The sequence below is a fragment of the Haliotis cracherodii genome, unplaced genomic scaffold (genome assembly GCF_022045235.1).
Source record: "Haliotis cracherodii isolate W230 unplaced genomic scaffold, xgHalCrac1.p SCAF_8, whole genome shotgun sequence".
Classification (NCBI taxonomy): Eukaryota; Metazoa; Mollusca; class Gastropoda; order Lepetellida; family Haliotidae; genus Haliotis; species Haliotis cracherodii.
Genome location: NW_027266341.1, coordinates 6,676,149 through 6,688,839, shown reverse-complemented (window position 1 = coordinate 6,688,839; position 12,691 = coordinate 6,676,149). Strand labels below are relative to the sequence as shown.

The following is a 12,691-nucleotide window of genomic DNA, read 5'->3' as shown; positions in this document are numbered from 1 at the left end:
AGGGGTGTTACAGGAATACACTGCCCCTGTTTTATGGGAATGGTTAATGAAGGGGTAAGATGAGTTGGAGCGATACACCGAATGAATGTTCAGTAGGGATGGGGTAAGGTGAGCGATTAGCATCAGTAGAAGGGTTGGATGGGGATGGCGACAACACACTCAAATTTACGACCTAGCAATTTTAAAATATTTCAGTCGGAACCCTACACGGGTTATTCGCTAAACCTTTGAAAGTAATGTCGACCGGTTTATGGTTTAATTTATCTACAGGACTATATGGAAACAGTTAGGAAACTTTAATCGCGTACAGATATAACGAAAATCGCCTTAGCAAGGAATTAGTCATGCTAGGAAAAATAAATATAGCTCGATGATGCTAAATGCAACGTTTTTAGGGAAATGTTTTAAAGCGTCAGCTCCAGAGACTAACCAGTCTCGATTATCCGACGAAACAGATTCCATTAGGCGTAAAGGTAAAACAGCGGTGAAAATATATGAATGGATCACTGATGAAGGAATACGTAATTATTCTCAGGGTTGATATTGGACATCTCTGTCACATTTCCAGTTTGTCTGACCAGGCATTTCCAGGAATCAGGAAATAGCTTTTTGTTATTCAGAGAATGTTAACGACAAGCGGCTCCAGATGTACACACAATGTACATTACCTAATCAAAATGGCATCAGTAGAAATGTACACTTTTCCAGTAGTAAATGTCAAAACCCAATTAACCCTATTAACCCCCCTTGTCGGTTTCAGCGCGGAGATAAACAGTCAGTAGAAACAGGACCGTGTATGTATCTGCAGTTATCACGCCCCGACATTATCCCAGCTGAAGAAAATCACATGTTTACCAGACAATAAACACACCCAGTTGTGGCTGGGAGTGAAATGAACCAGATTGTGTCATGCGCCTTGCGAAACTGATTACATACATACGGTGAGTGACCCGGGGTCGAGGGTCAGAGGTCACCAGCCACCACGATCCAGCGTGTAGATTTGGACATGGATGCTGGATTTGGATGTCGATTTCCACGTCAGCTGTCGAGATATTCATGATTGATGTCGGAATGGTGAGACGATTGTCGTGTGTTGGTGGCAGCTATCGACAACGTGTAATTTGCTCAACACCTGGGTTATGTAATGTACATCGTTGTCGATTTCAGTAGGAGTGAATGTCATGGAGTGCATAAAGACATGATATTGATTGTTGTAAATGTGGACATTGGTGTTCATGTACATTTCATTGCGGTAGTAAATAGAACAGTTTCGTTCACACTAGTGTTAATTGAAACTCATAAATCTATTGCAGCTGTAACAATTCGAGGAGGCTAGGTAGCCTAACGGTTAAAGCGCCTGTCCGATATGCCGAAACCCCGGGTTAGATTTCCCTCATGGGTCAGTATGAAACATCTCTACATTTGACAGGTGATCGGGTATACTAAAGTAGAGGCAAAACATCACGATGACTGGTTCAAGTAGTGATACTTTTTCAACAAAATTACACAATTACTGTACGCGAACTCCCACATCAGAAAATGCATCCCTCCTTTCCCTAACAGCTGTATCAAGTCACCATTTACAAGAGTGTTTGACCTGCCTGATTTGGTGTCATCGTATCCGGCCAACGTGGGTCGTTGTTCATAATATCAACCACTGGTTCATCTGACCCAGTGGCGCAAAACAACATCCACTCACTTGTCACTTGGAGAACGCTTATATACCAAGGTTCCCCCATACAAAGACAATTAATAGTAATCAGAATGTGCAGAAAAGGATTTCCCTTGACCTTTGTAGATCACGTGTTACTTTAGATCTTCTAGCATTTGGATATCAGTCAATGGCGTCCTTTAAGTTAGTTTCAAGCAAATATGTTGTATATATCACGTAAGTATATAAATATCCCATTATGACACTTGATAACAAAATGCGTATCGCTGGTTTCCAAATATTCCTTTCACGCACAAGAGGCTGAAAAAACGTAAAGGAAATCCTTAAAAGCCTACAAGCGCCCTATCTAGCGATAACATTACTCCCCCCTGTCGCTAGACACAGCAACGAAATACATACGTATTTTATCACATCATACGCTGTTTTCTCCTGTCTGACAAATCAAACTGTTAGTTATAAACCCTGACATCGCTTTTAGTCGTGATATTTATCCACGATAACCAAACCAACAGTTTGTGTCACGCGAAAGCCCATGGCGGGAAAACGTGCGACACGAGAGCCTGGCTACTGCACCTGCGCACAGAGGGAGGTCTTCGTGTGAAGTGTTTCCAGCTGTAATCAACCTCATGTACAGACATTGCAAAACAATGAGTGCTCCCCAACAACGTATGGAAAAATTTCCCCGAGTCGCTGCACAGTGGGATATGTTATCTATTGAATCAAACCCTTAGAATTCTCTTGGTGTCAATTGAACATAAATAAATAACTTTGTTATTTCCGTCCCTCGACAGTACGCAGATTCAGACCATGGAATCTCCTCGTTCTATGGGAAAACTTTAAAAAAGTGTTTTACTTTAAGACCAGGTGGTCCAGCGTTTCAGAAGGAATAATTATTTCACAGCCAGTGTGTCAATATTACGTTTTTTCCTACATAAATCACAGCAGTTAAAACATCTACTTTGTTCTATCTTGTATCTAGTTGCTATCTAGTCAAGTCGAAGACAAGATTTATTCATCTCTATTTCTGATAGGAAGAACAAGGAGCTGTGAGTGGGTTGGTTAAGTGCTTCTACAGTAAGTGAGTGAGTGAGTGAGTGAGTGAGTTTAAATATACCTCATGTCAGGTTAACGTGGGAGACAGGCTATGTCGATGCAGGTTGTTGTCGTTCATCTCTGTGATGAAACAAATTCAATAACTGGGAGCCTGGGGCTGACAAGGGACAGGAAGACCATAAGCTGATCACCTTGGGGATTCGAACCCACGACTAGCGGATCCTGGCAGTATAGGCAAAGGTGTAAGATAGGGGTGACTATTGGTCTGGAAATCACTATTGCGATAACTACTGATATTGAAAGAAACTATTGCGATAAATATCTATAGTTTTCAGTGTTTCATTTTAGATGGATTTTAGATGGATCACCATAACAACAAATAAAAGGTAAAGTTTGAGATATGACTGAATTGTATTTTCTTTACCCTAATAATTTAAGAAAAAGAGACTTCCACATTACCATGTATAAATTACTATCACTCATGATAAAAAAACAACCCCAAATTTGAACAGCATTGCATGTACAATCGAAACTATCTATATTCCTAACTGAAATCGAAACTATTGATCGGAAACTGATTTAACAATCGATTTATTGACTTTGAGTGCTTACCAATAGCAATATATCGATATTCCGATTTATTGTGACACCCATACTCAGTACCTTAAAAGCAATCTATCTACCTTTCTCGAAAAGTGAGCGAGCGCATCTTCCTTACTTGAAGTGGGTTCGGTAGGTGATCTTTTTTGTTTTTAGGTTTTGTAGCATTCATTGCACGTGGCACCAGTATTTGCCATTAGTGTTAAGGAACGTGCAAAAACACATAGTATTGACGACACATGTGCCAATGATTTATGACCTAAACAAAACAATTACTCTTTCTTCACACCTTGGCTCCCCATACCATAACTCAGTCACCCGACGCCGTGAATAATTCAGGGACATTCTCAGTATCAGTTCGCGCGTGCTCTGTGCTGCGGGACAGTTACATATGGCGTCATCAAATTTGCAGGACTTAGATGAAGTAATGCGATCATTATGTTTGAGAAAGATTATATTACGTACAACATATCCTTATATAATTAATATCAAATTGATCTGATCGGGGTCATTGTGTTATTCAAAGTAAATACATTGAGAAACGCTAGTTCGGGCCTCGATAATCCGGAAACCTCGCTTCCGGGATATTTAAAGGAACTTTCCACCTTCCAATGATTCGTTAATCCGGACGTTGTCACTGAGAACGGTACCAGCGGATTAACGTGGCATGTACAGTCAACGGCGTTAATCCTACCGCTATCGTTCCCTTGGGAATGATCCGGGTTGACAAATGTCCGGATTAAACACGGTTTTCATTAACAAGTCGTGTAATAACATTTCAATGTTTCAAGACATTTGTTTCTATCAGCATCTGCCCGTCGACCAGGAAACAGTCTTTAGAGGTAACGTTTTAATTTAAAATAACTAGTAACGGTTTAGCGAAAAATAACTTAGCGCGGTGTCAAAGGGGAATCACGTGACCTCAACCTGAACAGGTGTGTCTAAAAGGTGTATGCTTCATGTTTCACAACTGATACTTCTGTCCTACAAAATAAATATACCACACGAGTTTATTGACACCTGTTAGATTTGAGAAAGGCGCCCATGTCAACACCCGTCTCTATTTGTACTATTGGATATTAGACATATTTCACCCGCTATCAGGCACGGGCGGAACATATTTCAATCAATCAAAACACATGGAATCAGCGCCGGCGTCGGGCTCGCCGCTGGCCGTGCAAATAATTTGACCGGAAGAGGTCAGTGACAATTCCCGGCATGCACAGAAGCCACTTCCTGGCGAGTCCTTGGAACAATTGATCTCTGTTAAAACATACCGGCGAGTGTGTACAGGTATTCAATGACCGCAGACACTGGGTCCACCTATTGACTATATCGGACGGAGTCAAGTGATAATTTATGTTAACTTTCTGAACAAGCAAGAATGTATTCCATGACGGTTAAATTCAATGGCCAGATAAGGTATCTCCAGTGAACATACCTGTAGAAAAATAGCAAGACTCCTCTATTAAATGTACACAACGTTTAACCGATGTCTTGGTGTTATTGATTCTCACATTTTAGTTTTTACTTATTCGATTTTTAACTAGTATTTCAGTCGCTATTGTCCTTGTGATATACTAGTAAATGTATTGTATACAGCGCGGTTCCATAAGGCTTACGGGATATGTATAATCTAAAAATTAAGGATCGTTTAACCAATCATCAGTGACCATATTGATGAGAATAGACTTGGTTTATTTCAACACGTGAATATCTTTACTTGTAACAACGCTATATCTTTATGTAAGGTTAAACTGTGCCAAAGAGGCTGATTTAAAGTTTCCAAGACGCACTTCATTACTATTTGAACACGACCAGGTCTTTGACTCAAGCTGGTTATCTTGCGGGATGTAGATTAAGACAGCACATTGACATAGCAATTATATTCATCTTGAGCCAAGGATCTGTTCGCATTAATATTTTTTCTTGAAATGTTCGGAAAATCGTACTTTTCCACTTATTTTAGCAATACCTATGTATTGGGTTGTGTCCTTTGTCCATATCTTACAAGTAAGTAAGTAAAAATAACAACTTTCAGCCATTAAAACGTGTCTGATAATAATAATACAAATATGTCAATGTTTTCCGTAAGTTTAAATTTGACATTTCCATTTGGCTACGTAGAACCATTATCATACCATGGCCAAATAGAACCATTATCATACCATGGCCAAATAGGACCGTTATCATACCATGGCCAAATAGGACCGTCATCAGACCATGGCCAAATAGAACCATTATCATACCATGGCCAAATAGAACCATTATCATACCATGACCAAATAGAACCATTATCATACCATGGGTCACTAGAACCGTTATCACACCATGGCCAATGTTCTCCGTAAGTATAAATTTGACAATTCCATTTGGCTAAATAGAACCATTATCATACCATGGCCAAATAGAACCATTATCATAACAGGCCAAATAGAACCGTTATCATACCTCCTCTCACACTTCATCAAGCACTATAAATATGTGCTAACCGACATATAAACACATCCTGCCTCTACTCCAGTACTTATATTGATCAGATAAAGGCGGTACTCGAGGTAAGTACGTAACTGTAACTGTAAAAGTGATGATGGGTAAATATTACACTAGAATTTCACCTAAAAACACTTACCTTGAAATTAGGATGGAGTACGTCTACTTCAAGTGTTCTGAGGAGAGGAGGTAAAGTCTGTACGCCTTGACCACTGGTCAGCGTGTATGACCAACTGTCCACCCAGGTCTATTACATACCTGTACCTGTGGCCAAGAAAAACAACCTTTCATTAACGTCTTGTTACTTGTGCCTGGACGATTGTCCGAGCTCGGACATAAGAAAACAAGGACTGACCGCTGGGCATTTCACTCCCGAATCAATTACACTGATCCGGTCCGTTCAAACATTCTTTACAAATATGCATTGGTATAATACGGTGTTTGCATTCGAGCTTATCCCGATCAGTAACTGGTTTGTCACAAATCGTCGCCTCGCGCGAATACAACGTTAAACTGCATTGATCAAGACTCGATGCTAATTGATTCGCCAGAGTCGTAATTCAGTCAATTCTTCAATCCATTGTTGATTAATGCTCACAGGACAGCAAAGAAGTCGCGGTAATGTCTTGCGTAAATATCAGGAATCACCTCTTTCCGTTGGCCGCTTTCCCATTGCACGCTCGGAAACTTGATGCTCGCCCTCGAGAAAGAAAAACAACACAATCGACGTTCCTCTGCAACGGATGTCGCGTTGGAACCGTGGTCGATGTGATGTCGTTGTCGGGATGCAGAGCTGCAAATATGTTTTACGTGGCTCAGACGTCGCTGAAGTCGTAGTGAAGTATTTGAGGGGTGAAACATTGAACTGTGAATTATTATGCAATTCTGTTTTTACAGAATTGTCAATGTCTTTAGTGGGATTTTAATGCCAAAATGTTACCACGTGTATTTATTTCAAATATTTAATGAAGTTTTGGTGTTATTGTGTGAATTTCAAGCTGTTTAAGAATTAGAGGCGATTGTTTATATTTATATCAATATTTAAGGAAACCTGGGTTAAATTGTGTAATTTAATTATTTAAGCCCATGAAATGATTACATGATTAATAAGAAAAGCGATAAAACTATTTCAATTGTCAAAAGAAATGTCTGCTAAAAATGAATCTATCCATTGTACGATTATCGTAACCATTTCAGTTACATTTTATACGGAATATCAGACTTCCAAAAATATACGTAAAATTGAGTATTGTGTGTAAATTGAAAAATCAAGCGGGCTAACTAATAAATTACATCTGTCAAAACATCAAATACTTGATGAACAATGATGTGTTGGAATCAAAGGCATACGACCTCTTCTAATTAGTTCAATATATGATCCAGAGATTAACACACGAAACAAAGGATTACACGACGTGACATTGTAGGACAACACTCTCACTCAGCAGTACACCAACAGTCATCGGTTGTACGTGCCTCGCACCTGCTCATCAATGGAATACTACTGACCAACGTGTTTTCTTTCAATAGAATTCACAAGTTGTTGCTAAAATGAACTTGTCTTGTTGACAGACTGTCTTAAATACTAAACCTTTGCAAACGCGAACCGAGTCAGAATCACTTTCTTTGAAGTAGTCTTTTTGAAGTTGAAACATTAAAGGATGATTGCTTAAATATTTTAATACTCAGGTAAAAGAGAGTCTTTTTTCAAAATAGTTCTTCTCACGACGATAGTGCGTTCCAGCGATGCTCCTCACGATCGTTTTTCGACACATAGATCTGAGACACGGCTTTCGGTCTTTTCTGTTACTCTGGGATTTTCGCGACATATCACGAAATAAAATTCATTACCAGAGTTAGCTCGGAACCTTGTGGAACACTTAAAGTCGATTATTACATATAAATTTCAACCCTCAAGATAAGAGGTATTTTCCACTTCTACCCACCCCCCTCTCGATGTTAATGGTTCCGAATTCAACTTCTTTCAGATCGATCCAACGACCATGCTGGTGCAAGACGCTTAACCAAACTGACCCTAATTGTTTGATAGGCATTACTTAGAAATTGACGGATGACAAAGTAGACACAAATTATGGATAAAAACTCTTTATTTACTGTAAAGCCTTGCTTGACTACGATATAAAGAGTTATACCGAAACGTCGCCTTTACAGTAAATAAAGAAGTTGTTATCCACAAATTGGTTTGGTTTGGTTTGTTTGTTGTTTAACGCCACACTCAGCAATATTCCAGCTATATGACGGCGGTCTGTAAATAATCGAGTCTGGACCAGAGAATCCAGTAATTGATATCCTGAGCATCGATCCATGCAATTTGGATCGATCCATAAATTGTGTCTACTTTGTCAGACTGGTCTCTAGCACTCCCTTGCCTATTGCTGGTGTAAGAGGAGACGGGTTCGAGCTGATGGTCAGGCTTGCCTATATCTATCTCATAGTGCTTCGACTGTTACTCATGCGTTCTGTCACTCATGCTTTCAGACTTGATATTTTGCAGGCCGCCGTGATATACATGTAGCTCTAATGTTGCGGCGTTATACAACATTCACTCACACGATGCTGAAAACAGTCCTGTTATGAGGGTAAATAAGTCCCCATAGAACCTGCGGGACATATACATAGGGGGGCCAGGTTTCATGGAAGGGTTATACATTAAACTACGTTTATAACGAACACGCTTATACCTAACTGACGGATATAAAGAACTGTTTTGGGGTCCCGTCCATTTCGTGTATATAGGTTGTATATGTGCCTATAACGAACTACGGTTATGATGAACTAAAATTAATGGTCCCTATTAGTTCGTCATAACATTAGTTTACTGCATGTTGTAATAATACATGGCAACAGAGTTTGGCTTAACGGGCTTTGAACAATATTTCAGTTATTTCACGGCGTCGGCTTAATGTGATCGGAAAGTCCGAAGTGATGCAGATCGTTTACCACTTTGGTGAAACCCACGAACACGGGTATGGTGCTGACAAACCTAGTGACAGATCGGGGCGAACCGGGATTCGAACCCACGGTCTTTTGATTTTGGAGATCAAAGACTAAACGTAGTGCGTCGGTTGACTTACAAATAAGAATAGTCATGTAATTTTACCCCGCAACATTGAGGTTTACGTATTATATTCATATCAGAATAGGACACAAGTCTTTAAACGAACTAACTGGTTACCAACTGGCCCAACGGTGCCTCAAATATCCGTTTTAAGCACCTCGGCAACAGTTGAACATTTTACGAATTTCTATTTCCTGTCAGTGCCCCCTCAAATCGGCCAATATGGTGTCAATGACAACCATCTTCATCTCCGATCCTTGAAGTTGAGAACAATAAATATGTCTATTTGAGTTCTAAACATTCAACCCAATTCGAACTCCGATATTCTGGATTTTCTCCAGGTAAGTCCTGTTTCGTTTCTTTTCACGTCTAGAAATTACATCAATTTGCAACACGTCCGTATTTTCCACAACAATGAACAACGGTTGAAAAAATGTTATTTTTTATTTTCTGTCCTTGAATCGTCACGTGAAACATTCGAGGAAAATAAAACATCGCTAATACATGATAAGACACCAGTCAACAAAAGACAATGAAACGTGTAAATAGATGAGACAGAGAAGCGATCTCCGGTATGCGCGACCGCCGTGGTGTAGCATCTCACAGTCACAGGTGAACGTTTAGTTAAGAGTTACCTCCCCCTTTATTGCGGCCGCCACACACAAGTGAAAACAAATCACCCTGTTTAATGTTGTGTGGCCCTACTTGGGGATATAACAAATCTCATTTAGATAGTGGTGTATTCTACTGAACATTCAAGGTTAGATTTACAGAAGACTAAAACGACATTTAATTAAGCGTTTTCTCCCGCTAAAACCGACGATAAAACATTGTCCGTAGAAAGTAATGGCTAACACCGAAAAATCAATTTGTTTTAAATTCGACAATTGTAACGATGAGACAGTTGTAAAAGCTGAGAAAAAAGAAATCCTTGTAATTGTAATAATACTATTAAAAACAGATATTTCATGATAATTCAATATTAAACGTCCAAAATATATTTCCATGTTTGAATTTTAACTATCCTAAAGGATCATATTTGTGAGTTGAGATAATTACGTTTCAACCAAGAATATGTAAACAAAAGTTCTTTAATTGCACGAGGAACGTTTCGAACTAATACAAAATTTCGAACTAATGTAAACTAATTTTAAACATCTCTTGGTGCCACCGGTGGGGCAGGATACGCTGACCTTCTTGCGAACACCTGGTATCATCATTATTTGATGGTGATTCACAAATACATACTAATCATATAGTCGGAATCGTAAATGGACTCTGCCTTTAGCAGACATTTCTAATGATTCCGGAAATAGTTTTGTCGCTCTTATGTAACCAACAATCGGAACTACCAATAAGCATCGAAGTTGATGATTGACATCTGAACTAATAGACCGGTGAATATCCGGGATAGAATAGGTCTCCAAATACCCTTGCTTGCCGTAAGAGGCGACTATGCTTGTCATAAGAGACGACTAACGGGATCGGGTGGTCAGGCTCGCTGACTTGGTTGATGCATGTCATTTATCCCAATTGCATGGATCGATGCTCATGCTGTCAATCACTGGAATGTTTGGTCCGGACTCGATTACTTACAGACCGCCGTCATATAGCTGGAATATTGCTGAGTGTGGCGTTAAACAACAAACAAACCAAACCAATTTATGGATAATCACTTCTTTATTTACTGTAAACGCGACGTTTCGGTATAACTCCTTATATCGTTGTCAAGTAAGGCTTAACAGTAAATAAAGAGTTTTTATCCATAATTTACGGCGTAAATAGCAAGCAAAAAACAACAACAAAAAAATCTTAACTAAAAACATAATCCTTGTCTATTTGTGAGTTATTGGAATGTTCAGTCCATATATTTGGAGGCCCCATACATGAAAATGGGCCTTGTGCGTATTATAAATGTAGATTTCAATGTTTGAAACCAAACTTTTTGTGAAGACAATCGGACATCAAAGTGCAAACAGATATATAATTGGGTACCATAGAATTGCAATGCATGTCAGTTTTGTCCCTTCCAAATATTACGTGTATACTGCGAAGAGTTTCCGATTCCTTAATAATATTACGACGAAAAAATCAAAGGGATTTAGTGGATTTCTTTCTTTCGCCTCTCAAATTCCAAGCACTTACAAACACCACAAAACACAATAAGATAAAGTGCATAATAAATACACTTCGTATTGGAATGCTTAATCCCCAAAGCCCCATTGTTCTCCTGTTGCAAGGACGTGTTTGTCACTGCGAGAGTATTGCAGGTTGTTGAAATGGTGCCTAAGTCATGTAGAGGATTCAACGATGACACAATATTGATATGTCTATTGACATTGTCAACGCAATGTTAACACAATGTAAAGACAATGTCAATGAAAAGAATTACGCACAATGTGGGTTCATATTTAGAATCCTTTACAGTTAGTCTTAAAATTATTTTAGAATTTTTGCGTCGAGTAAGGGTCTTTTTATTATCTTAGGAAATTGCATAAAAACATTTTAACATTTGTGTGTAAAAGCTGTATGAATATGAGATGAATAAATGTGCGATTTAAGGTTACCGTATTTTATATCGCGGTGTTGTACTGAGTAGAACAGAAAATGGCGCATAAGACAAATATTATTTGATGTCATGGCAAATGTTATATAACACTCATACATTCCTTTTTGTGTATAAGACATAAAAATCATATTTCTTTCTAGAAGAATTAATTTAAACGTAATTATATCTTCATCACTATTTTGCATCTGTTTTGACAGATGATTGATTATTCTCTTGTGTTGACTTTTATGTTCAATCTTCCAATACTGCTCTCTGAATAGTTGTAACGTCTTATGACCCGTGAAGATCCGGGGTAGAATAGGTCTTCAGCAACTCATGCTTGCCGTAAAAGGCGACTGTGCTTGTCGTAAGAAGCGACTAACGGGAGAGGGTGGTCAGGCTCGCTGACTTGGTTGATGCATGTCATCGTATCCCAATTGTGTGGATCGATGCTCATGATGTCAATCACTGGATTCTCAGGTCCATACTCGATTATTTACAGACCGCCGTCATATAGCTGGAATATTGCTGAGTGCGGCGTTAAACAACAAACAAACAAACAAATCCTCGTGGTAATTATAACAGTTAATATATTCCGCTGTTTATCGTTCTCTGAAGTTAGAAACAATACATGCCTATTATGTCCATGAGTTGCCACTCTGGTGTTCAGTGCACTCTCACCCTGTTCCCATTCAGGAAACCAAACGGAGCATGTTATTCCGTACATCCGAAAATGATCACAGGATATTGATTTTGACATTCTGAATAAATCACCATAGTGTTAGAATCGAATGATTGGACTCCTAAAGGAGACACGCTTCATTTGACGCTGTGAATCAAATCACTTGAGGCAAATGGTATAAAATATACATCTACCTAAGGCATTTTGTGCCTGGGGTATTAAATATTTACACTGGTAACTTGTTCAAGTCTCTTTACAACACCGCTTTGTTTTTCTTTATCTTTTGAAGTTGTTGGTATTTTAGATCTGTTATAGAAAGACTTATCATGATTGCTATTTTGCAATGTAGGTTCTCTTTCAAAATAATGTCCAATGACCCATTTTTACTTATAATTTGTATTTCAACCCCGTCGTTTTAACCTTTCATTTGGTTGATCATATTGCATTGCCACAGAACATTAGTGAACAAGTAAGTATGGTTTTACGCCACTTGTAGCAATATTCCAGCAATATCACAGCGGGGGACACCAGAAATGAGCTTCACACATTGTAGCCAATGGAATC

The 12,691-nt window shown here is 38.9% G+C and overlaps 1 protein-coding gene across 1 annotated transcript in view; it reads right to left on the bottom strand.

The window, feature by feature from the left end:
* The window catches only part of LOC139450461 (protocadherin gamma-B4-like), a 28,087-nt gene extending 22,051 nt beyond the window's left edge, over positions 1–6,036 (bottom strand). The window contains exon 1 of the mRNA XM_071232171.1: positions 5,958–6,036. The gene's annotated coding sequence lies outside the window, so the exon portion shown is untranslated. The remainder of the gene's footprint in view (positions 1–5,957) is intronic.
* Positions 6,037–12,691: the final 6,655 nt, after the last annotated feature.